Source organism: Narcine bancroftii, chromosome 5, assembly GCF_036971445.1.
Source record: "Narcine bancroftii isolate sNarBan1 chromosome 5, sNarBan1.hap1, whole genome shotgun sequence".
Lineage (NCBI taxonomy): Eukaryota > Metazoa > Chordata > Chondrichthyes > Torpediniformes > Narcinidae > Narcine > Narcine bancroftii.
The window spans coordinates 211,612,808-211,640,370 of record NC_091473.1 but is presented as its reverse complement, the minus strand read 5'-3'; the positions used below and the strand labels follow the sequence as shown (position 1 = coordinate 211,640,370).

General features: G+C 45.7%; 1 protein-coding gene across 3 annotated transcripts in view; it reads left to right on the top strand.

Moving 5' to 3' along the window:
• Positions 1–27,563, top strand: part of LOC138764743 (zinc finger protein 227-like) — a 61,334-nt gene that overhangs the window by 18,641 nt on the left and 15,130 nt on the right. Inside the window, exon 4 of one of the 3 annotated variants that reach the window (XR_011358295.1) lies at positions 11,900–12,047. The exons of the other annotated variants lie outside the window; for them this stretch is intronic. The gene's annotated coding sequence lies outside the window, so the exon portion shown is untranslated. Of the gene's footprint in view, positions 1–11,899; positions 12,048–27,563 lie in introns of those variants that run through there. 3 annotated transcript variants of the gene reach the window in all.

The following is a 27,563-nucleotide window of genomic DNA, read 5'->3' as shown; positions in this document are numbered from 1 at the left end:
CCCCATTGAACACCCAGCCTTTAGCACCGACCTGGAGCCTCACCTCCCTATGGGTGGCCCCTCCGTCACTATTTGCAAACCTTGCCCCAGACTGCAAGCCAATCGCCACCAAGAGTAGGCGCTATAGCACTGAAGACATGGCATTCATCCAGGCCGAGGTTCAGCGACTCTTGGCAGGGGGGAATCAAAGCCCCTGGAGGGCGCAGGTGCTTGTGGTCAAAGGGGCGGGCAAGCTCCGGATGGTGATTGACTACAGTCAAACCATCAACTGCTTCACCCAGTTGGATGCGTACGCCCTACCCCGGATAGCCGACTTGGTCAAAAAGATTGCACAATACAGAGTCTTCTCGACCACTGACCTCAATTCAGCTTATCATCAACTCCTCCTTTGCCTGAGTGACCAGCTCTACACGGGTTTTGAGGCCGATGGCAGACTTTTTCACTTCCTGCGGGTGCCTTTCGGTGTTGCTAACGGTATCTCTGCTTTTCAGAGGGTCATGGATTGGATAGTGGAGGAGCACAAGCTGAAGTTCGCATATCTCAACAATGTCACCATCTGTGGCCACAACCAACGGGACCACGACGCGAAACTCGCTAAGTTCTTACGTATGGCCAAGTCTCTCAACGACGTACAATAAGGACAAGTTTGTGTTCAACAAAGACCATCTGGCCCTTCTCGGCCATGTCATGTCATGGCACATGGTGTCATTGTCCTGGACCCTGACTACATGTGACCCCTTATGGAGCTCCTAGTCCAAAACACCCTAAAGGCACTAAAAAGCTGCCTGGGGCTCTTCTTATTATGCACAATGGGTGCCCAATTACCCCGATAAAGCCCACCTCCTGATTAAGTCCACAACCTTCCCGTTATCGGCGGAAGCCCAAGCTGCCCGAGGAGACATCACAAAGGCGTGGTGTGATGCGTGGATGAGTCCATCCCATTTCAGGTGGAGAGCGATGCCTCCGATTTTGCACTTGCCACCACTCTTAACCAGGCAGGCAGGCCGGAAGCTTTTTCTCCCGCAGCCTGCATGGTCATGAAGTACGTCACTCCTCCGTCAAGTAGGAGCCCCAAGCAACCACTGAGGCAGTGCACCACTGGCGTCATTACCTGGCCAGTAAATGTTTTACCTTGCTGACAGACCAGAGGGCCGTGGCCTTCATGTTTAATACTAAACAGTGGGCTAAAATCAAGAATGACAAGTTTCTAAGGTGGAGGATCGAGCTCTCCACCTATAATTACGACATCTTGTACTGACCAGTTAAACTCAATGATCCCCCAGAAGCCCTATCCCAGGGGATGTGTGCCAGCATGCATCTTGACCATCTCCTTCCCGACAGTTTGCGCCACCCCAGAGTCACAAGATTGTACTACTTCGTCAAGACTTGGAACCTCCCGTACTCCATTGAGGACATCCAGTCCACGACCAGATGCTGCCAGATCTGTTCTGAATATAAGCCACAGTTCTACCGGCTCGAGAAGGCACACCTCATCAAGGCCACAAGCCCCTTTGAATGGCTCAGTGTCGATTTCAAGGGTCTCCTACCCACTACAAATAGGAATGCTTACTTCCTGATGGTGGTGGACGAGTTCTCCAGGTTCCCCTTTGTGATTCTCTGCCCAGGTATGACCTTGGCGATGGAATCTTCACCCTGTTTAGGTACCCCGAGTACATCCACCATGATCGGGGGACTGCGATTGGTCTTCCTGGCCAGAGATATAGCCACCAGCAGGACCACCATCTATAACCCCAGGGTAATGGCCAGGTAGAAAGGGAGAATGCCACCATCTGGAAGGAGGTGCTCCTAGCTATTAGGTCCAAAAACATTCCAGTGTCCCACTGGCAGGATATTTTGTCCAAAGCATTTCATGCCATCCGATCACTCCTGTGCACCACAACTAACACCACCCCGCATGAACGTATGTTTGCTTTCCCTCAGAGATTGGCAAATGATGCCTCCATTCCTCCTTGTTTGGCAAACCCAGGGCTGGTCCTGCTATGGAGACACATGAGGGGCCATAAGACAGATCCACTGGTAGAAGCAGTACACCTCATACATGTCAACCCATAATACACGTTTGTGAGGTATCCCGTTGGCCATGAGGACACTGTGCCTATTCGAGACCTGGCGAGGGCCGGGGATCCTGATGCCACACTGCCTGCAATAGCCTACCCTGTGGAGCAGACCACCCCAATACTGGAGGCCGAGCCACTTGGCTCTCCTCCCCAGGAGTCATCAAATTCTCCTTCCTCCCGGGAGCCCCCAAGCATCACCCTGACCCAGAATGCTCCCTGCCCTTCCCCCCGGGACTGCTTTCCCCCTCAAACAGCAAAGTTCAGACACGCTTGCCCTCCAGCAGTCCTGCAGAAGGAGAAAGTCACCGGTGCGGCTGAACCTCTAGGAATTTTTTTCCTCTCCCCCTCTTGTTGTATAAATGGGGAGGGGGGTTTCTGTTTAAAAAGAAGGGGTGAATCTAATGGTATGGATTGTATATGCTAATTGGCTTGGGCTGGCCCACCCCTGATGACACTCTTACCTGGACTCCTCTCTGGGACCCAGGCCATAAAGTTCAGGCCACCTTTTCCTTCCCTGCACTTCCCTAGTTTGGATCCGGGCCAGCTCAAGTCTTTTGTGCAATAAAGCCTGTTGTTCCCCTCAGGTCTTTGTCATTGAGGCAACTGATAGTGCCCAACATCAGTAAGTGACTTGCTCGCATATGGAATCACCCTCCATTGTACCCCTTGCTTCTGAACTAGTCCCACTGGGACTATGATGTGTCTGAGCCCTTGGATCAAAATAACCTAATTTATCTGCACTCATCAGGCTTCTTTTCAATTTCTGAAATGCCTTCCTTTGGTCAGGTCTGAACACGGCATTTTTCCTTGTTAGTGGTTCTGCAATAGTTGCTAGATTCAGTATGAACCTGGCACAAAAGTTCACTAGGCCCAGGAAGCTCCTAATTTTTGTGGCATTTTCCTGTAGAGGTTCTCGAACCTCTGCAACTGCCTTGATTTTATCTTCGATTGGATTGATTCTAGTCAGGTTGAGACCCATAAACACCATCTCGGATAGACCCAGTAAACATTTGTCTGCATTCACCATCAATCCAGCATCTCTTAACTGGACTAATGTCTAAGTCTCTCATCATGTTCCTCACATGTGGCACCATGGACGATGATAGCATCTGAGATGTTAGCTGTGCCTGGAACTCCTTGGATCACTTTGCAGATTTTGTGTTGCTAGATCTCCCGAAACAGTATTTACACCAAATAGTAACCTCTTGTATCTAAACAATCCACAATGTATGATGAATGTAGTGATTTTTCTTGACACTGGCTCTAGTTTAGCTGGTGGAAACCCTATTTCAAATCCAACTTTGAGAAGACTTTGCTCATCGATAGTTCCTGTAGGACTTCATCCACTGTAGGAATGGGGTGACTACTGCTTCGTTTGCTCTCCTCATATCAATACATAATCTGATATCTCCATTGGATTTTGGAGATAGATATTGATTGTCTCATGATTGGCGAGTGGTGTGACCTCCAAGGGGTGGATTGTATTGTACCAAACTGACTGTTGCAGAGAAAGAATCAACTAGCGACACCAGTGTAACGGTTCAGAAGAATTTTATTGGCAAGTTATCTTGGAGAACATACCCAGCACCCAGCCTGAACTGGCTCACAGCCAGTTTTAACAGAGTTTATATACAATAAATGGCAGTTGACCTCACCAAAGCCTTCGACACCTTGAGCAGGAAAGGGCTTTGGCAAATACTAGAGCGCATCGGATGTCCCCCAAAGTTCCTCAACATGATTATCCAACTGCACGAAAACCAACAAGGTCGGGTCAGATACAGCAATGAGCTCTCTGAACCCTTCTCCATTAACAATGGCGTGAAGCAAGGCTGTGTTCTGGCACCAACCCTCTTTTCAATCTTCTTCAGCATGATGCTGAACCAAGCCATGAAAGACCCCAACAATGAAGACGCTGTTTACATCCGGTACCGCACGGATGGCAGTCTCTTCAATCTGAGGCACCTGCAAGCTCACACCAAGACAAAAGAGAAACTTGTCCGTGAACTACTCTTTGCAGACGATGCCGCTTTAGTTGCCCATTCAGAGCCAGCTCTTCAGCGCTTGACGTCCTGCTTTGCGGAAACTGCCAAAATGTTTGGCCTGGAAGTCAGCCTGAAGAAAACTGAGGTCCTCCATCAGCCAGCTCCCCACCATGATTACCAGCCCCCCCACATCTCCATCGGGCACACAAAACTCAAAACGGTCAACCAGTTTACCTATCTCGGCTGCACCATTTCATCAGATGCAAGGATCGACAATGAGATAGACAACAGACTCGCCAAGGCAAATAGCGCCTTTGGAAGACTACACAAAAGAGTCTGGAAAAACAACCAACTGAAAAACCTCACAAAGATAAGCGTATACAGAGCCGTTGTCATACCCACACTCCTGTTCGGCTCGAATCATGGGTCCTCTACCAGCACCACCTACGGCTCCTAGAACGCTTCCACCAGCGTTGACTCCGCTCCATCCTCAACATCCATTGGAGCGCTTACATCCCTAACGTCGAAGTACTCGAGATGGCAGAGGTCGACAGCATCGAGTCCACGCTGCTGAAGATCCAGCTGCGCTGGATAGGTCACGTCTCCAGAATGGAGGACCATCGCCTTCCCAAGATCGTGTTATATGGCGAGCTCTCCACTGGCCACCGTGACAGAGGTGCACCAAAGAAAAGGTACAAGGACTGCCTAAAGAAATCTCTTGGTGCCTGCCACATTGACCACCGCCAGTGGGCTGATAACGCCTCAAACCGTGCATCTTGGCGCCTCACAGTTTGGCGGGCAGCAACCTCCTTTGAAGAAGACCGCAGAGCCCACCTCACTGACAAAAGGCAAAGGAGGAAAAACCCAACACCCAACCCCAACCAACCAATTTTCCCCTGCAACCGCTGCAATCGTGTCTGCCTGTCCCGCATCGGACTTGTCAGCCACAAACGAGCCTGCAGCTGACGTGGACTTTTTACCCCCTCCATAAATCTTCGTCCGCGAAGCCAAGCCAAAGAAGAAGATACAATAAATGGCAGTGCATTCCTGCATGTGGGCTTCCTGTTGCGGTCAACCTGACAATAGTCAATATTTGGCAATAATTTAATCATTGTTTCACAGAATTCCAAAGCTTATCATGACTGCAGATAAGCTTGTCTGCAGATAAATTGCACCTTGAGGTTCCCCGCCTCCACTTAAGCAATATGCAACTGATTCTTGTATGTTCTTGTCACCAATGTGAACTCTAAACCCTTTTGTGTTCAGATTTTCCTCCACAGTCCTTGTTGATCCAAAGATCAACATCCCATACCTAAATCCACTAAATAAATGTGTCCCTTTCTCCTTCTCCCCTTCTAGTACTTTCAGTCACCTTTAACAACTTATATTGTACCTTTCTTTCAGTTTTCTCTACCTGCCTTATCAGCCACTTAAGTCTTATCCATAGGCATATAATCAGGAGTAACAGTACTAACAGGGCAATAATCGTACCAATGATTGTGTGCAGTGTTAGCTTTAGGGGACCATCCCTTAAAAATATTCCACCAAGGATGGGCGGAGAGCTGAGTGACCCAGTCTGTGACCCAGATCGACTGTCCCTCCTTGTAAATTAAATCCACTTGGGCTTGACTTATGGTTCATCCTAATTTTTTCATCAGGTGGGTGTAATTTGGTCATTTTCATTAATCAGTCTATCCAAACGGGTATAGTTAATAAGGGGAGTGAGGAGTTGCTGGCGGTGTGCAATGCGATAATCTTCTACCTGCCTCCAGGTCCCCATACAATGCACACCTTGGAGGTCACACCACTCGCCAATCATGAGACAATCCAATACTATGTATGTTATAAGTCAAAACATGTAAAAAAAATACTGATCAAGTGGGTCAATATATTCACTAGTGCTGTCCGAATGCTGGACAACACCTCACCATCCCTCACACCCCCTAACCAAACAGGGTTATTGTGTAACCAATGGGCAGGGTGCTGTGTGAGCTGCTCCCCAGGGTCAGAGGGGAGGATAGAAAAAGGAATCTATTTGGTCACCAACTCCTATGCCTGGGTTCTCTGGCTTAGCTGGCAAATATGAGCATCCTTACCACCAACATCTGCGAGCAGGCAGTGCAAGGTCATCCATCAGGTGCCCGAGCCCTCTCTTGGCTTGCGCACTCTTCTGGTACAGAGCCCAGGTGCCTGTCACCATGCTACTCCATGGTGAGGCAGGGGACAGGCCAGCAGGTCTACATCCGGGATGTACCTGGGGCGTCTGCTTTCTGGGCTGACGTTTGACACCAGGATGCCACTCCTGCTCATATTCTCTTTCAATGGTGGTCCCAAGTGCCTGCGATGGATCCCTGTAACGATAGCCAGGAGGAGTCAGGACAGAAAATTAGCCAATTTAATGTTTTTATATAAAGGCTCCCACAGCACCGAGCCCATGAGGTTTTTTCTGTTAATGGGAGTTTATGTGGTGATGCTGTCATTGCAAAACAAAATATATATGATGTTTCCTACCATGGGGTCTGATCATTGATTGGTCAGCTCACAAACTGTAACTTTACATTCACAGTGAGATTATGTACCTATAGACTTTAGTTTCTCTGAGTGCGCTTAGAGACATTATGTATTGTAAAAACCACAGCAAAACATGCAATTTTAAAAAAGTTGAAGGCTTGACAAGATAGAATGTCCAGTGATAGTTTCCAGAGCAACAGCTGTTCTTTTGCTGATTTTTTTCGTAATACATGACGAACTTTCTTGTTGGTCAGTCGTCAGTTCGGTGTCACTGTCCAGGTGCTCACAAATTCATAAGTAACCCTGAGGAAAGTGTTGGCCGATGTCCCAGTGTAAAATGGGTTGTAGCGAGTGGTGGCACCAGGCAGATATTTTCTCCAGAAGACTAGCACCCTTGGATCTTCTGCCGGAGAATCCATTCAGCAGCTGCCTTACTGGCCAAGATCTGTAATTTAAAAGGAACACCTGCCTGGCAGGGGGCAAGGGGCAGTGCTTGTTCAACAGCTTGCTTTGTTGTGTCAAAAGCAGCCTGTTGTTCTGGTTCCCAGAGGAAGTGGCTTTCTTGTGGGAGACCCTATAGGGTGGTTCAAAGAGGTGGGGTAGGTTCTGCTGCCAAAACTTAGGAGGCACACAAGGCTCTGGGAGTCTGTTTTATTTGAGGGATGGCAAATTCAAAGTTTCATTTTTGGCTGTCTCAGAAATATCTCTGGCCTGAGCACCATTGGATCCCTCATTATCTCAGTCAGGGCTACCACTATCTTTCCCATAAAATGGGTCCCTCTGTTGCAATTTATCCCTCTGGGGATCCCGTAGCGGAGAATCAATTCCTTCATCAGGACTTTGGCCACTGTCTGGGCATCATCTCTCCTCGTCGGGTAGGCTTCTATCCATCGAGTAAACATATCCACTATAACCAGCCAGTACTTTACCCTTTACAAGGGGGCATATAACCATATAACCATTTACAGAGCGGAAACAGGCCATGTTGGCCTTTCGAGTATGGGCAAAGTCAATCTGCAAGTTCTCAAAGGGGGCCTGAGCAGGGGGAAATCTATCAAATTTGGCAGGTGAACGTCCCCGATTGTTCTTCTGACAGATTAGACAATTCACAGTGTCTTTCGCTTGTCTTTCTATGTTTGTAGAAATTCTGGGGGAAAACCATACCTGCTTTTTATTATACAGCATTCCTGCTTTTCCCAGGTGGACTTGCCCATGGGCCAATTTTACTATGGGCCGATATAGACTTCGCAGGCACACTACCCTTCCTTCTTTACTCTTCCACAAGCCTTTGTCTACTCGGCAGCCATGGGTTTCCCACATACACTGCTCTTGGGCGGAAGCTGTTTCTAGGGCGGTTTTCAGTTCCAGCTCCTGTATTACTTGAAACTGGTCCGGGGTAGTGACATCTCAAGTGAGTGTCATGGGCAACATGGGGACTAGTTGTAACTTGTCGTGTTCCTGCTTAGAATCGCACAGCGAATGCAGAAGCTGGTATGTATTAGTGGCGGGCAGTTGCATATAAAACGCCCTCCTTGGTACAATATAAAATAGCATTAAGTTTGCAGAGAGATTGTCTCCCTAAGATAAGGACAGGGGGTGACACAATCAATCTTTCCTCTACTTGACTATCTCTCACCGTCATGATGGTGGGTTGTGAAACAGGGTCAGTCATAAGCGTCCTGGACATCCCAATGCTACCTATGGTTTTTTTCACTCAGGTAATCCTGTAGATGGTGGCATAGATGACATGGTGGCCCTGGTATCCACCAACATCAAACTCTCTTTTCCCCCCACCCGCACATTAAGGATAGGCTGGCTTTCTCCATCTAAGGACAATTGGAGGAGGGGGGCCTGTACCACTGGCTCCTCCAGTCACCCTTATGGTTTGGGCTGCTGAAAGGAGAACTGGGGCCATTGGTTACAGTCAGCCCACAAGGGAATTTCGATAAGGTCCAGGGTCTCTAGGGCAATGGGCATCCACTCTTTGCCATTGTCTTCCCTGGGGCTGGCTTCTACATTCCTGTGCCCAATGACCCTTCATTCTGCAATTTCGGCACTGATCCTTGGTCTTATCCCAGGGCCTGCCTCACTCTCGGACACCCTCTCCCTTATGTTCGTTCTTTGTATACATATAAAACTGCCCTTTCACTTCTTCTTCTGGGTGAATAACCCTGCTCTGTCCATATTAGTCAATACAGTAACAGTGTTAGCCCAATTCTTTCCCTGCCAATCCAATTGCTTCATCTTATACATTTTGGGGTAGCAGGCAATTTAGCAAGGTCTGCACGGCCAAGGATTGGTTATCTTGTGAAGGCACCCAGCATTTTTTTCGCAAGTGTTTTTAAAATGAACCACAAAATCAATTGTTTCTTTCCCAGCCTTCTGGAGGCAACATGTTACTTCTCCCATTTTCTCCTATCGGGACTAGGAAAGATTCTTTTACTGCCTTCCAGTGGGATCCATAGGCAGCTTGTAACGGCATACGGACGTCGCTGGGCAAGGGATGACAGATGGCACAGATTTGCTGCAGCCAATAGTGGAACGCTATGGGTCTCCTTATTGGGTCTGGTGCTGAACTAATCATGTCACGTGCCTCAGTGGGCATCCAGGGCTTTCGTATGGGGTGTCTCCAATAATTTTTCAGGGCATTTGACTAGTTGAATCTGGCTTTTCCTTTGCCCCCCTGCGTGTTGTTACTCCAATCCTTTCTCAGACCTGGGTTCTCTGTGCCCTGAAGCATCAGGTGCAGAGCCAACATTCGCCTCCCACGAAAGAGGAGGTTCAGCCTGATGGGGGAGACTGATGGGGGCCCCGTACTGCAGCCTGCTGGCATAAGCCACTGCCACCTGGACCAGGTTGTCCCAGTCACTTCCCCTTCCAGCGGATAACTGGGGATACAGGCTGACAGGAGGCATGGAGGTCGTGCCCAGAGGCGCAGATGGTGCTCTGGGGGAGTATGAAGGGGGCCCGGGGTGCTTTGAATTAGGGTCTGTCCCTTTTCCTTCCTCTCCGGTTGTGGGCTGATGCTGCTTTGTGACCTCTGTCCACTTATTAAAACACCCATTAAAATATCTGAGATCCCAAATAGGGTCTCCTCCTTTACTATTAATAGATTCTTTCAGATCTGCTATCAGCTTTGAATTAAAACATCCCCTTTACAGTTATTCATTTGTGAACCACCCATATAGATCATTACTGAATGGGGCGGCATAATTCCAGTTTCCCATTTCTCTCATCACGATGTCAGCTGGCGAGCCCAGAGGCTGCAGCGGATCTCCTTTCCTCGGGTTTTTAATGGCTTTCTTCATCGGGGGTTGTTGTCATGGCCCAGCAACAGACTTGTGTGCTTGACCAGGAATAATTGCCTTGCTGAGCCAATTTCCCATCTTGGTCTCCTGTAAAATCTTAACAACAGTTATACAATATATACACAGTTGTAAGTTCCCTCTTCTGTCTGCGTTGTCACCCTGGTTTCGACTTCTGTTTTCACCCATTTTAGATAGACTCCTACTCTCTGTACATCACCTCACCCTCTCAATTGGGGATCTCTGTGTGTGAGCCTACCTCACCCCCTTTCAGCTAGGTTCTTGGCTAGGGCCATTGCCCACTCCTACGGGAACCTTAGTCCCAGGTTCGTGATCCTGTCAAATAGGACCTTGCTCGCTGCGCAAGATTTGTTGTGGAGAAAGAATCAATTACCGACTTCAGGGTTACGCTTCGAAAGAGTTTTATTAGCAAGATATCTTGGAAAGCATGCTCAGCCTGAGCTTGCTCTGTTCACAGCCAGTTTTAGCAGAGTTTATAAACAATAAATGACAGTGGATTCCTGCAAGTGGGCTTCCTGTTGCAGTCAACCTGACAAATATAGGAACATAGGAAGTAGGAACAGGAGTAGGCCAAAAATGGCCCATCGAGCCTGCTCCGCCATTCAATACGATCATGGCTGATCTAATTTATGACCTAACTCCACCTACCTGCCTTCTCCCCATATCCCTTAATTCCTCTATCATCTAAAAATTTATATAACCGAATTTTAAAAATTTTTAATGAGGCAGCCTCAACCACTTCCCTGGTTAGAGAATTCCAAACATTCACTACTCTCTGGGAAAAACTTTTTCCTCATCTGTCCTAAATCTACTCCCCCAAATCTTGAGACTGTGTCCTCTCGTTTTAGTTTCCCCGGCCAGCTCAAAAAACCTTCCTACATCTATCCTATCCATACCCTTCATAATCCTATATGTTTCTATAAGATCTCCTCTCATTCTTCTGAACTCGAGCGAATACAATCCTAGATGATTTAATCTTTCATCATAAGTCAACCCCTTCATCCCAGGGATCAACCTAGTAAACCTCCTCTGGACTGTCTCCAAAGCCAGTATATCTTTCCTCAAATATGGAGACCAGAACTGGACACAGTACTCCAGGTGCGGTCTCACCAGTACCTTATACGGTTGCAACATTACCTCCCTACTCCTGAATTCAATTCCTCTAGTGATGAAAGCCAACATTCCATTTGCCTTCTTAATAACCTGCTGCACCTGCAACCTAACTTTTTGCAATTCATGCACAAGCACTCCCAAGTCCCTCTGCACAACAGCATGCTGTAGTTTTTCACCCTTTAAATAATATTCAGCTCTTTTATTTTTCTTGCCAAAGTGGATAACCTCACACTTACTAACATTGTACTCCATCTGCCAGATCTTTGCCCACTCATCCACCTTAACTATATTCCTCTGCAGACTCTCCACATCCTCATTACAATTTGCTCTTCCAGTCAATTTGGTGTCATCCGCAAACTAAGCTACACCACATTTTATCCCCTCCTCCAAGTTATCAATGTAAATGATGAACAGTTGTGGGCCTAACACTGACCCCTGCAGCACCCCACTTACCACTCTCTGCCAACCTGAAAAACTCCCATTTATCCCGACTCTCTGCCTCCTGTCAGACAACCAATTTCCAATGCAGGCCAATATACTTCCCCGGACTGCACTTTCCTGTAACTTACTGATAAGTCTGTTGTGCGGCACCTTATCAAACGCTTTCTTGAAATCCAAATATACAACATCATCCTGTTCCCCTCTATCCACCACACCCATTATATCCTCAAAGAATCCTAACAAGTTTGTCAAACAAGATCTTCCCTTTCTAAAACCATGCTGCGTCTGCCTGATTGAATCCTTACATTCCAAAAGTTTCACTATTTCATCTTTAATGACGGCTTCAAGCATTTTTCCAACCACAGACGTCAAGCTAATTGGCTGATAATTTCCAGTCTTCTGCCTACATCCCTTCTTAAAAAAAGGCGTGACATTTGCTGTCTTCCAGTCTGCCGGGACCTGTCCAGAATCCAAGGAATTTTGGTGTATGACCACCAATGCATCAGCTATAACTTCTGCCATTTCCTTCAGAACCCTTGGATGCATATCATCAAGACCAGGTGATTTGTCTAGCTTTAGTCCCATTAGTTTCTAAATCACTACTTCCTTTGTAACAACTATTTTAATCAAGGCCCTCCCCAACAATCGCATCATTAACTCCGCACTTGGGTATGCTGGACATGTCTTCCACCGTGAAGACTGACACAAAATATTTGTTTAATGCCTCGGCCATTTCCTCATTTTTTGCTACCAGTTTTCCTTTCTCATCCTCCAAGGGTCCTATGTTAATTCTGGCCACCCTCTTCCGTTTTATATATTTATAAAATTTTTTGCTTTCTGTTTTTATATTTTGTGCCAATTTACTTTCATAATCCTTTTTCCCATTTCTTATTACCCGCTTTGTAACCCCTTGTTGTCTCTTAAAGTTTTCCCAATCTTCCAGTTTCCCACTGCTCTTTGCAGCTTTGTACACCTGCTCCTTCAATTTTATACTCTCCTTTATTTCCTTTGTTAACCACGGTTGATTTTTCCCTCCCTTTCTGCCCTTTTTCCTGACCGGAATATATTTTTGTTGAGCATTACAAAATATTTCTTTGAAAATCTTCCACTGTTCCTCAACTGTTTCATCAATTAGCCTGTGCTCCCAGTCCACTCTGCGCAATTCCTCCCTCATCCTATGGTAGTCACCCCTGTTTAAGCATAATGTGTTAATTTTAGATCTAACTGAATGAAAAATTCAATCATACTATGATCGTTATTTCCCAGATGGTCTCTGACTATTACATCATTTACTCTACCTATCTCATTGCACAACACTAGATCCAGGAGAGCATTTTCTCTTGTGGGTTCCTTAACATGCTGCTCAAGAAAGCTATCGCGGATGCATTCTTTGAAGTCCTCTTCCAGACTCCCACGACCAACTTGATTTTCCCAATCGATGTGGAAGTTAAAGTCCCCCATGGCGACTGCCGTATCATTATTACATGCCTCACTTATCTCTCTATTTATTTCCTGAGCCACTAAACTATTGTTATATGATGGGCAATAGATAACACCCACCAATAATTTTTTCCTTTGTTATTCTTTATCTCTACGCAAATGGACTCAACATTATGCTCTTTAGATCTTATATCATCCCTCACTACTGCCTGGAGCTCATCTTTGATTAAGAGTTCAACTCCACCTTCCTTACCATCCTGTCTATCTCTTTGCACCACCTGATACCCTTGAAAGTTTAATTCCCATTTAGGGTCACCTTGTAGCCATGTTTCCGTGATGGCTACCAAATCATAGGCATGGGTACTGATTTGCGCCTCAAGTTCACTAACCTTATTTCTAATACTGCGGGCATTCAGATAAAGTGCCCTTATGCTCTTTGTCCTTTTAATATCTAGTGACTTCTGTAACCTTTTCTTTTGATTTTTCTGCCCACTATTTTTCTTTGTAATTTTCTTAACACTATCATTGACTCGAAAACTCACTGCACCATCTGATTTTTTACTTTCTCCTCCCAACATTACTTTTCCTATTTTACTTTTCCTGGCCATTTCTTTATCTTCCCTACCCTTTTTCCTATCACTCTGGTTCCCATACCCCTGCCAAATTAGTTTAAACCTTGGCCCACTGCTGTACCAAACATACTTGCCAAAATGTTGACACCTTTTGGATTTAGGTGCAACCCGTCCCTCTTGTAAAGATCATGCCTTCCCCAAAAGAGATCCTAATGATCCAAGAAGCCAAATCCTTGCCTTGTACACCAGCACCTCAGCCACACGTTCATTTTCCTTATCCTTACATTCTTTTCATCCCTTGCATTTGGAACAGGTAGTAATCCTGAGATCACCACCCTAGCGTTCCTGTCTTTCAGCTTTCGTCCCAGCTCACTGTAATCCCTTTTCATTACCTCCTCCCTTTTCTTGTCAATGTCGTTTGTACCCACATGTACCAAGACTTAAGGCTGCTCTCCCTCTCCTCTCGGAATATTTTGGACCCGATTTGTGATATCTTGTACCCTTGCACCAGGGAGGCAGCACACCATGCAGGTATACTTACCTGGCTCACAGAACCTCCTGTCCATACCCCTGACAATGGAGTCCCCAATAACTACTGCATTTCTCCTTTTTCTTTTCTTTTGCACCACTCTGCCAGGCTCATTGCCATTGACTTGGTGCCCGTGGCCATCTTCTGTCTGGTCATCTCCCTCAACAGAATCCAACACAACATAACTGTTGCTGAGTGGGATAGTCACCGGTGTGCTCTCCGTTTTTCTCACTTTTTTCTTTCCCCCCCCGACGGTTTCCCACTTACTTGACATGGGTTCTCGAGTATTTATCGCCCTGAAAGTTGAGTTCATTAACTCCTCATTCTCCCTCACATGCCGCAGACCATCAATCTGCAACTCCATATCCCTAATTCGCTCCCTTAGTAACTGCATCTCGGTATACCTGGTGCAGATGTGGCCATTTGGGAGGGTGGAGGTAACCCATTGTTCCCACATCTGACACCCAGTACAGAGCACTAACCCTATTGGCATGACTGTGAATACGAAGGCAAATAACTCAGCTTACCTTTTCTCCTTGCCTGCTTTCGCCGAAGCCTGATAATCCAAAGCCAGGAAGTCTCACTCCTTCACTGCTCCACTCACTCACTGAACCACTCCTCGCTGGCCGCTCCCTCCCCTTTCACTCCTTTTATTGGCCCCTTGACCACTTTCAGCAAGCTCCTCCTCCTCTGATTCACAGCCCGACTCTCTCCAAGCTCCTCCTCCGACTCCCAGGCGAACCAACTAGGCCCAAGCCCCGGTAAGCCACCGACTTCAATAGTTTATCATTGTCAACATTTCGCAATAATTTAATCATCATTTTACAGAATTCCAAAGCTTATTGTGTCTGCAGATAAGCGTGTCTGCAGGTAATTGCACCTTGATGTTCCCCGCCTCCACTTAAGCAGTATGCAACTGACTCTTGTAAGTGCTTGTAAACAACTTATGGTAAACCCTTAACCCTTTCTGTTAAGATTTTCCTCCACCCTGACCCAAGGTGTCGGTTCATCCACTCGTTCAATTATGTTTTGTTGGTAAATTCATGTATTTTTGCTTCTACTTTTTCCCTCAGCCCAAACGGTGTCCTTCTTATGGGTTGTGCTACTGGCCTGAACTCTGGATCTATTTTTAGTTTGATTTGCCTGTCCCATAGTTTTCCAAATCCTTCCAAAAACTGACTGGAATTTCTCCTTCAGACCAATATAGGATTGTACTGAGTTCACATCCAGACCTATATGTAATAAGCCCATTGCCTGCGGTGTCTCCCTACTCAGTAGAGGTTCCCCTTGTTCCTCTATGACATCAAACTCTGCCATCATGGTAGGTGGTGTAAGATTACTCTGGACATCTACCTGCACCTCTGCTGTAAAGCATCCAATTGTTTAAAACGGCTTCAATGAGGTGAATGGAAACAACTTTTCCTCACATCTTCTGGTTGTACATTTTATCTTTTTCAGTTCCTCCCACAATACTCTGTCTATGATGTTGATGTCACACCCACTGTCCACCATGATATCAACCATCACACCTCCAATCACAACTGACACCTTTGTATTTGCATGTTTATTGTTAATGGCAAAAGCATATCTTGTCTCAGTTTGTTTTTCCTGATTGTCATCAAATGTACATTCACATTCACGAGCCATTTTCAACATGCTATTTATTTTGTCCACACCTTGGCCTATATCTGCCTCTCATCCCCCTTCTTCCTCCCCAATTATTTGTCTGTTCAGGTTCACCTCTTGCCTTGGGAGGGGCTCTGCATGCCTTGAGAAAATGGCCCTTTCTACCACATCTTCTGAACACTTGACCCCTGGCCAGACAGTACAAATCCTTGCTAAAATGTCCGATATTTCCATATTGATAACATTCACGACCACATTCTGAATAACTAGTGTGCTTTCCATAGTCCTGGCCTGATATTTAACTTGACCAGAAACTGCACAATCACATCCATCTGGGGGACCATCCAATTTCATTGTCGGCTTCAAATGATGCTCCTATTGTCAATGTTTCTGCCAGTGTGAGTGTTGCACCTTTTTCCAACAACTTAGGTCTCAAGTGGTTTGATGTACAACTTTGTACCACCTGATCTTGAATTTGGTTTTCCAAATCTGCTCCATAATTGCAACCTTTGGACACCTTCCTGAGTCGTGTGACTAATTGAGCAATGCTTTCCATGTCCCTCTGTTTGATCTGTTGAAAGATATGGCGTTGGAATGTGGCATTTGATTCCACAACAAAATGCTTTTTCAAGTCGTCAACAGCCCTGTTATAATCAGCTTTGTCTCCCATGTCAGCCAGCGTCTTGAAAATCTCCCGCACTGCAGCCCCAGCATTATACAAGAGAAGAGCCCTCCTCCATGTGAGCTCTACTGGCTTCGCCCCGTCGAGAAACAGTCCCAAGCTGTCAGCATATGAATCGAATTCCTCATACCAAGCCCCCCAGCGAGCACTAACTCTGCTTGCTTTTCCAGTCGGGCCAAATGGAGACAAACCTTTAATTCCTGTGACTTCCCATGTTTCAAGAATCTCAGTTCATCCTCATCAGCAATGTCGAATCCTGAGGTCAAACAAAGTCAACACTCTTAGGCAGAGTTCAAATAGGCTCGGTCTTTATTCCACCATTACTGTTTTTTATTCCCTCATAATCATGTGCAAAATGCCAGCCATTACAGTGGATAACCAATCTATATTATCATGCAAGGCATTGCAGTCAATAGCTTGTTAGAAACAGAAGTACCTTCACAGAAATTGCTCCAGACAAAAATTGAGAACAAAGAACATTTATTATACAACAATGCAAAGTTGGGTGCTTCCCCATTACCCTGGGAATACACACACACACACACACACTGGGGCTCACCCAACTTTTATACAGTTGATTTCAGTATAGGAATACCCTCCCCCTTACATTCTTCTGCCTCCTGGATGAGTTTGGCATTAGGCAATCCTGTCTGCCTACTGCTGTTTCTGTGAACTTGGAGGACCAGGGGGTATCCTGTCAGTGTCCCATCATTGTCCTTATTCACACCTTCCTGACTCTTACATGCAGAACTTACTAATTCTGTCTAAGGCTAGAAGACCCTTATCTTATTCAGACTAACTTTACTTCCTACATTCTATTATCTATTATCTAACCTTACCTTATTCATACTGGTGAACTTGCTGATTCTGTCTAAAAGGCTAGAAGACCCTTATCTTATTCAGACTAACTTTACTTCCTACATTCTAATATCTATTCTTATCCTATTCATACTGGCTTTATTCATTTACCCATATATCTATACTAATTTCCTCATCTTCATATTTTTATATCAGTTTTACTCATTTCTCATAATCCTCACTTTTCTTTTAGCTACACTTGTGAATTCTCAACTGGAATGTATTACTTGTAAACTTGGTCTTTTTCCCAGCTGGTCAGTAAACGAACTGCAGTCTCAGCATCATCAGACAGAATTAGGGAAACTTACATCCTTTGGGTTATAGTGTTCTGACGAGGGGTTCGATGAATTAAGTACTGCACACAAGTCTTTAGGCAGGGGAGCACCATAATGGCCAGAATAGCGAGTCCAGCTGCTATAAGGGCTGTGGGTATTGTTAGAAATTAAAGTACCTTTAAAGAAATTGCTCGAGACAAAAATTGAGAACAAAGAACATTTATTACAACAACAATGCAAAGTTGGGTGCTTCCCCTTACCCTGGGAATGCACACATACACTGGGGCTCACCCAACTTTTATACAGTAAATTTCAGTATCAGAATACCCTCCCCCTTACATTCTTCTGCCCTCTGGATGGGTTTGGCATAGGTAATCCTTCCTGCCTACGTGCAGTTTCAGTACACTTGGAGGACCAGGGGGTATCCTGTGGGTGTCCCATCATGTCATTGTCCTTATTCACACCTTCCTGATTCTCGGGGCTACAATCTCTTGGTATGTAGAGTTGGCTCATCCTGTCTAGGGTTGGCTAATATAATATGTATAAATCTGTGTAAGGTTAGCTAATTAGATATGTAGGACTTGGTACTTCTGTCCAGGGCTAGGAGACCCTTATCTGATCCAGACTACCTCAACTTCCTACATTCAATTGTTCCTTACCACTCCTTATCTTATGGTGTTGGCTCTTGTCACAAAGACTAGAAGATTAATCGTGCTGACTCTGCTTTCCTGCATCCTAACCCCCAAGCTTATCCTGTTTGTACTGGTTACAGCCATTAACTCGTCGTTTAGTTTCTTCCATGTTCATAATTTTAGATCAATTTTCCCATCTCTCACAATCCTCACTTTTCTTTTAGATCAGTAATACTGATCTTTCACCATGATCAGTGTTACTGATCTTTGGTTACTAGTGTCAGTGTGACTGATCCCCCCCCCCCCTCCTCACTTTTCTTTTAGATCAGTAATACTGATCTTTCAAGTGTAAGGTGTTGTTTTACCCAGCTGGTCAATAACCGAATTGTAATACCTGCGTAAAGTCTTTAGGTAGGGGAGCACCATGAAGGTCAGAGTAGCGAGTCCAGCTGCTTATTAGGGTTGCGAGTATCAGGCTCCAGTTCTCAGTAAAGAGTCTAGTCCATCCCACATCAGTCCGAAGTTGCCAGGTCTGAATATGGGCATGGGCAGATTCACGTTGAAACTTTGAAGCAGTGTCTTTTAACCACCCGACTTTTGTAAGCATTGTCCTGACGAAGTCTGTGAGAGACGCTGCCTTCAGCAGCGAACAAGTAGCAGTCTGTGAGAAACGCTGCCTTCAGCAGCGAACGAGTAGCAGTCTGTGAGAAACGCTGCCTTCAGCAGCGAACGAGTAGCAGTCTGTGAGAAACGCTGCCTTCAGCAGCGAACGAGTAGTGAGAGTCAGGCGGTTCTGTTGAATTGTGGCTAGTATCTGATGTCCTCTTCAGCCCCGAACCCTAGGGCCACCGATCTCCGAAGGCTGTCTGGAGCCTGATATTAAAGTGTCAAGCAGCTCACGTTGTTGGTAACTGGTGCTCCCCTTCACGGGGTGATGAAAAGAGACCAAGCTGGGGGGGGATTGTTTCTCGTGAATTTCAGCTTGCCTGTGAGTCTCTCCCTGTGTGTGGAATGTACATTGATTAATCACTATGTAGGCTGTTAACTGACTATCGCTACTGTGTTCCCCTGGTCCGTATTAAAATTGTCCTAAATCTATGCCCTGTCTACACTGTAAAGTATCACAATTGTTACCTCTGCTGCCCCTATTCCAGGAGGACTTAAAACATAGCGAGTACTGAAGTGACATATCCATTTAACGAACAATACTCCAATAAATGAATAAACAGTTAAAATACAACAATAAATGTATAAACCATTAAAATACGACAATAAAAAATACAACAATAAATGTATAAACCATTAAAATACGACAATAAAAAAATACAACAATAAATGTATAAACCGTTAAAATATGACAATAAAAAATACAACAATAAATGTGACATTACGGCACTCTGTCACGGCGCAGTGTAAGTTTCAGGTCTGAAGGATGAGGAACTGCATGCCAGGTTGAGGGTTGAATCTGTGTGTCGTGATGTTGTGGTTCAGAAGCTGGTTTAATTCTTTGAATGTGGGTCCAGCCTTTCTCTCTTGTTCTTACTGCGGTGTCTGTAATTAAAAGTACACAGAAGGGACCATCCCAGGCAGGTTTTAGTTGATCCTCTTGCCATGCTTTTACATAAACCCAATCACCAGGTTTAATAGAATGTATAGGAAAGTCTAAGGGTGGTGTTTGGGCTAATAGTCCCTTTTGTTTCAAATCTTGGATGGAAGTAGAAAGCCCTCGTAAAAATTTGGAAATGTATTGGTCATTAGCCTCAGGAATGGGAGAATCAGTGTGGAACCCCATAAATGGGAGCCCAAACATCATCTCGTACGGTGAGACTGCAAGATCTTTACGAGGTGCTGTCCGAATTCTAATCAGGGCTAATGGTAACGATTTAATCCAGGAAAGACCAGTCTCTTCATTAAGTCGGGTGAGTTGGAGTTTCAATGTTTGATTCATACGTTCGACTCGACCCGAACTTTGGGGATGCCATGGGGTATGTAGTTGCCAGTCTATTCCTAGGTTCTTGCAGACACCCTGGAGAATCTGAGAGGTGAAATGCGTACCTCTATCTGAATCAATGGTCTGCATCATACCGTATCGTGGAATGACACATTCAATGAGTATTCTGATGACAGTGTTGGCACGATCATTCGGGGTAGGAAAAGCTTCAACCCATCTTGTAAAATGATCGACCATGACGAGAAATTTGTAAATACCAATCTTAGGAAGTTCAGTAAAGTCTATTTGTATGCGCTGGAACGGGCGAACGGCAATGTCGCGACCGCCAGGTATTACTTGGCGCATCGATTTCTTATTAACCCTCTGACAAATGGGACAAGATCTAGTAGCAAGTTTAGTAATATTGTATATGCCAGGGCAGTGAAGGAAACGTCCAAAGGTATCAACAAGGGACTGGGTTCCCCAATGCGTTTGTTGATGTAACTGATCTATGACTTGGCGGGCTATGGCTTTGTTAAGGACCACAATCCGTCGGCAGTCTGGCAAAATCCCTTATCTCTCATTGAGACCTCCTCTTCCCGTGAAAAGATGGGGTTCTTTTTAATCTCTATCGGCGTGGGCAGTAGCTGGTACATGTGAATCTTTTCTGCTAATGCTGCCTGTTTGGCAGCTGCATCAGCCTGCCTGTTTCCTCTAGCTTCAGGACTGTTACCAGTCTGGTGTCCCCGCACATGTACAATGGCAATTTCGGACGGGAGTGTTAAAGCCTCTCTTCTTCTTTTCTTTGGCTTGGCTTCGCGGACGAAGATTTATGGAGGGGGTAAAAAGTCCACGTCAGCTGCAGGCTCGTTTGTGGCTGACAAGTCCGATGCGGGACAGGCAGACACGATTGCAGCGGTTGCAGGGGAAAATTGGTTGGTTGGGGTTGGGTGTTGGGTTTTTCCTCCTTTGCCTTTTGTCAGTGAGGTGGGCTCTGCGGTCTTCTTCAAAGGAGGTTGCTGCCCGCCAAACTGTGAGGCGCCAAGATGCACGGTTTGAGGCGTTATCAGCCCACTGGCGGTGGTCAATGTGGCAGGCACCAAGAGATTTCTTTAGGCAGTCCTTGTACCTTTTCTTTGGTGCACCTCTGTCACGGTGGCCAGTGGAGAGCTCGCCATATAACACGATCTTGGGAAGGCGATGGTCCTCCATTCTGGAGACGTGACCCATCCAGCGCAGCTGGATCTTCAGCAGCGTGGACTCGATGCTGTCGACCTCTGCCATCTCGAGTACTTCGACGTTAGGGATGTAAGCGCTCCAAATGATGTTGAGGATGGAGCGGAGACAACGCTGGTGGAAGCGTTCTAGGAGCCGTAGGTGGTGCCGGTAGAGGACCCATGATTCGGAGCCGAACAGGAGTGTGGGTATGACAACGGCTCTGTATACGCTTATCTTTGTGAGGTTTTTCAGTTGGTTGTTTTTCCAGACTCTTTTGTGTAGTCTTCCAAAGGCGCTATTTGCCTTGGCGAGTCTGTTGTCTATCTCATTGTCATGGTGCAGCCAAGATAGGTAAACTGGTTGACCGTTTTGAGTTTACCTAAAGCCTCTAGGGATTGGGTAATTAACTGTTCATGGGCTAACTTTTGTCCTTTGCCAGTTATCATCCCTCTTTCTTTCCATATCTTACCGAAGGTATGGACTACACCAAAAGCATATTTAGAATCAGTGTAGATCGTTCCTACCTTGTTCTCTAGTTCGTGGAGTGCTCTACAGAGGGCATATAGCTCACAGAATTGTGCTGACCAATGACCAGGGAGGCGACCAGCTTTGATCACCAGTTCCTGTTTACCTTCCACTATACTATACCCACTATAGCGGGTTCCTGCAATACAACGTGAAGAACCGTCAATAAACAATCTTTCTCCTTCAGTTAAAGGGACATGTTCTAAATCGTTTGAGGGCTGGTCATTAGTTGGAGAGATGAGGAAGGCTGCTGGGTTGAGAGTTTTGGTCGTGAGTAAGGTCAAATCATTGCTGTCCATTAGTATCGTTTCATATTTTAAGATTCTCGAATCCGTGAGCCACCTTCCAGCCCGCTGCAATAGAATATTGTGGACTGTATGAGGGGTATGAACTATCATAGGGGCGCCGAAAGTAATCTTTCGTCCTTCTTCAACCAAAATTGCAGTGGCTGCTATGGCTTGTATACACTCTGGCCAGCCGCGACAAACGGGGTCTAAAAGCTTTGACAGGAAAGCCACTGGTTGTCTATAGCCAGCCCTGCTTTGGGTGAGCACTCCGGTGGCTGCCCCAGCTTTGGTATTAGTGTATAAATCAAAAGGTTTGTTTAGGTCAGGTAGCGCTAAAACTGGGGCACGTGTAAGGCACTGTTTAACAAAGTTAAAATTTTCAATCTCTTCATCCGTCCAGTCAAGGGTTTCGGTTCCTATACTGGGAATCTTATCATAAAGGAATTTGACCAGGTTCGAATAATTTTCTATCCAGATTCTACAGAATCCCACTAACCCAAGGAATTTCCTGAGTTCCTGGGCATTTTTGGGAGGGGGGATCTGTATAATACCAGTTATTCTCTCTGGGCTAATTTTCCTGGTTCCTTGACTAACTAGATGTCCTAAGTATTTGACCTCGGATTGCACAAATTGTAGTTTGGACTCGCTGACTCTCAGACCTTTCTTCTCCAAAAAATTTAAAAGTGCTACCGTAAAATCTTTAGCTAATTCATAAGTTCTTGCTGTAATTAGCAAGTCATCCACGTACTGTATGAGTTGGCAATTTTTTCTCCGAGGAGCTTCATCTAATACCCGCTCTAGGACTTGACCAAATAAATTGGGCGATTCTGTAAAGCCTTGTGGAAGGACAGTCCACCGGTATTGGTTTTTACAGCCAGTAAAGGGGTTCTCCCATTCAAAGGCGAACATGTCTCTGCTCTCTGTGGCTAATGGACAAGTCCAAAATGCATCCTTGAGATCAATGACACTAAACCATTGATTATGGGGGTCAATTTTACTCATGATGGTATAGGGGTTGGGTACAACCGGGTGACGGGCAAGAATGCCGTCTGGTTTTTGAACAGGTAAAATCGGGGTATTAAAGGGAGACATACAGGGTTCGAGTATACCGTCCTGAATCAACTGGTCAATTACGGGCTGTAAACCTTTTCGGCCAGCCATCGGAATCGGGTACTGTTTTTGTTTAACAATTCGTTGAGTATCTTTTAAAGTGACTTGTAGCGAAGGAATATCGAGGATTCCTCTATTTCCCTTTCCTGCCCATACTCTTGGATTTATTAGTTTGCGATCTTCCTCGTTTAAAACATAGAATTGTACTCCAATGCCTGATTGTAGAGGTTGAGTACCGATAGCCAATTGGTCCTGTAAATCCCTTCCTAGCAAGCATACTCCGGCTTGGGGAAGTAATAGAAGATCCTCAATTATGATCTTATCTCCCATTTGAATTCTGACTTCTCGCAATACCGGGATTGGAAAGTCTCGTCCTCCCACCCCAGAAACTGTAACTGTCCCTTCTATTTACACCCCCTGGGGTTGGTGTAGAACGCTAGATCGGGCGGCTCCAGAATCGACCAAAAATGTCATCTTATCACTGTGGGGTCCTATGCATAAATTAACTAGCGGTTCTCCTTGCAGCCCCACGGTGTGTATTAATTGAGAACCGTGACCCCCCTATTCGTGATCAGCTTCCATCAGGGCATAGGAACGTGTGTCCATTGCTCGCAGTGGGCATTCCTTTTTAAAGTGCCCTTTCTTTTTACAATGAAAACAAATAAGGGGTCCTGTTTCCCAATCTTTCCCAAAATTTCTAGGGGGCATACGTCGTCCCCGGAATCCTCCTCTACTCCTCCACCTGCTGGGGTCTCCACCTCCCCACCCGTGGCTCCCCTCACCTCGTACAGAAGTTGGCCAGTAATCCTTATCTTTTTCGTGATGGTCAGCTACTATTCCTTTGACTGTTTGTAATAAAATTTTAGCTTTCCCTTTTTGTTTATCCTCTGCCCTCTGGACAAACGCTCTCTGAGCAATCTGCAGTAACTGGGTAATTCCTTGCTCGTGCCAATTTTCTGTCTTTTGTAGCTTTCTTCTGATGTCTGGGGCTGAGTTGGTAACAAAACCCGTTAGAACCAATTGTTCCCCTGCTGGAGATTCTATGTCGAGACCCCCATATTGTTGAATTGCCGTGCGCAATCTATTGAGAAATGCAGAGGGGGTCTCCTCGGGACCTTGGGGAACCTCAAAGGCTTTTTTGAAGTTCTGTCCTTTGGGGACAGATTCCCTGATTCCTTTGATCAAATTAATCCTGTATTCCTCCATCAGTGTGCGGCCACCACTGGTATTTTTGTCCCAATTAGGTTTGGTGAGGGGGAATTTGACTTCTCCAGGGGTCGCCTCGTGTCCCCCTTGGTGTTCCTTATCCCATACTCTAATGCCTGCCTGTCGGATCATTCCCCGCTCATCTAAGGTAAACAGAGTCTTAAAGATGGATGTTAATTCCTCCCAAGTATACAGATTTGGTCCCAAAAATTGGTCTAACTGTTCGGCACATCCCTGGGGATCTTCTATCAGGGAGATTAATTCTTTCTTAAAATTACGTACTTCAGTGCTGGTCAGGGGCACATTTACGAACCCAAGACCTTCTCCCACGGGAACCTCCCGCAGGGGTCGCATCCAGCTGATTTCTGGTTTCTTAGATTTGTGTTCCTGTTCCCTGAGAAGTGAATCGCAGGGTTCTGCCACTTCTTCCTGAAGGATCTCACGCTGTTCTGAATTACAATGTTCTACCTCTACTGTCAACGGAGGTGGTAATCGAACGCTTTGTGAGCGAGTCACCATACCGCTCCGGTTCTCCTCTTTCTTCTCTAGTGGTGGGGGAGGAGGGGGAGGTGCAGAAGGGTAGGTCATAGGAGGGGAAGGAAAGATAGGAGCCGGCATAGGAGGAACATAAGGTGGAGGGAGGGAATGTAACACATCCCACCCCTGTGATTCAGGGACAAAAGGTTCCTCCTCTCTCTTATCCCTGAATTCTTTCTCATTCAAAACCAGTTGTTCAATGGGTCCCTTGAGCCAGCAGGCTGCATATTCCCTGCTCTCAACATTGTCTCTCTGGTTTTGATAGAGCCAGATGTTCAAAGCTTGACACATCCATTCATCCTCGGATCCGAACTTTGGCCAGTACACGGAGCTCCCTTTAACCGGGTATTTAACCCATTCAATACAACAATACCTGACCATTGTCAGTTTGTCTTTCCCACGGGTCTTTCCCGTGCCCCACTCAGATAACATCAACCCAAGCGGGCTGTACGTAGCTATCTGGTGTTCACATCCTGAACCAGGACTCTCTTCCTTGCTACTCATTATTCCCATACTTATAAACAAGTAAAATTACTCTTACCGTGTTCCAGTAGCAATGCTCTAGCGCGCTTCCTTCCGTCGTTTGTTCTCAATGCCTCTTCTCGGATATCACTCGCTTCTTCCACTGACCAGCCACCCGTCGCCCGTGAGTCCAGCTGAATCAGCCGGGGTGCACCTACTCTCGTCGTCGGGGCACTCTGTCAGTGGAGGGAGTGTGATCCCAGACGAGCCCCCATTTGTTAGAAATTAAAGTACCTTTAAAGAAATTGCTTGAGACAAAAATTGAGAACAAAGAACATTTATTACAACAACAATGCAAAGTTGGGTGCTTCCCCTTACCCTGGGAATACACACATACACTGGGGCTCACCCAACTTTTATACAGTAAATTTCAGTATCAGAATACCCTCCCCCTTACATTCTTCTGCCCCCTGGATGGGTTTGGCATAGGTAATCCTTCCTGCCGACATGCAGTTTCAGTACACTTGGAGGACCAGGGGGTATCCTGTGGGTGTCCCATCATGTCATTGTCCTTATTCACACCTTCCTGATTCTCGGGGCTACAATCTCTTGGTATGTAGAGTTGGCTCATCCTGTCTAGGGTTGGCTAATTTAATATGTATAAATCTGTGTAAGGTTAGCTAATTAGATATGTAGGACTTGGTACTTCTGTCCAGGGCTAGGAGACCCTTATCTGATCCAGACTACCTCAACTTCCTACATTCAATTGTTCCTTACCACTCCTTATCTTATGGTGTTGGCTCTTGTCACAAAGACTAGAAGATTCTTATGTTAATCGTGCTGACTCTGCTTTCCTGCATCCTAACCCCCAAGCTTATCCTGTTTGTACTGGTTACAGCCATTAACTGATGAATTTTAGTTTCTTCCATGTTCATAATTTTAGATCAATTTTCCCATCTCTCACAGTATCAGACTCCAGTTACCAATAAAAGTCTAGTCCATCTCACACCGGACTAAGGTTGCCAAGTCTGAACCTGGGCATGGGAAGATTTTCGAACTCCTGAAGAAGTGTCTTTAACCGCCTGACCGTTGTGAGCATTGTCATTAACCAGTCTTTCACAAACGCTGCCTTCAGCAGCCAATGAGTAATCGAGAGCCAGGCGGTTTTGTTGAACTGTGGCTCGTATCTGTCGTCTTTTTTCAGCCCATAAATTCAGGGCCATCACTGTCTGTTCGGTGATGATCTCCAAGGCTGGAGTCTGATTAAACGATTTAAATGCCAAGCAGTTGTGGTGTTCTGGAGCAGCTTACGTCGTTTACAACTGGAACTCCCCTTACAGTGATGGTTCTTAACATTCCGAATGTCTGTGTGACCCAAAGGATGATTTATAGGAGACCAAGTTGGGGAGGGGTGTTTCTTGTCACTTAACCTGTGAGTTGCAGCTTGTCTGCTAACATTAGCATAAGTATCACTGAACCTGTGAGTTGCAGCCTCTCTGTGAACATTAGTATATGTATTCACTCTATCTCTGCTACATGTACAATCCTGACTAACATTCTGTCTGTCATTGTCCCACCATCTTCTTTGTGCTATCCCTTTAAAACTCCTCTTTTTAATCCCTGTAGAGGCCAAAATACAAATCAAATCTACTCCTCTAGAGCTGTTCTGTTCCCCTGGTCCATGTTGGGATCCTATATTAACCCATACCCCACTATGACTATACTTTATATCTGTGCCCTGTCTACATTCTAAAGGTAAATAATTATCACCTCTGCTGCCCCTATTCCAGCAGGACTTAATACATTGTGAGTAATTTAGTAATGTCCCAAAAATTGGGAACCAACAAGTAAACAATACAGTAAATGGTAAAAACAACATTACAGCACTTTTTCCCAGCGTAGTGTAACTTTCAGATCAGAAGGATGAAGGACTGCACGCCAGGTGGAGGGTAGATTATCGATGTCGTTAGTCTGTGGTTCAGTAGCTTGTTTAATTCGTTGGATGTGGCTCCATCCTTTTTCTTTTGTTCGCACGGCAGTGTCTGTAATCAAAAGTACACAATAGGGGCCATCCCAGACAGGTTTTAGTTGGTGATCTTGCCATGCTTTTACATATACCCAATCACCAGGTTTAATAGAATGAATAGGATACTCCAGGGGTGGGCAGTAACAGCTGCAGCTGCATGTCTATTTTCTCCGTGAGCGCAGCCTGTTTGGCAGCTG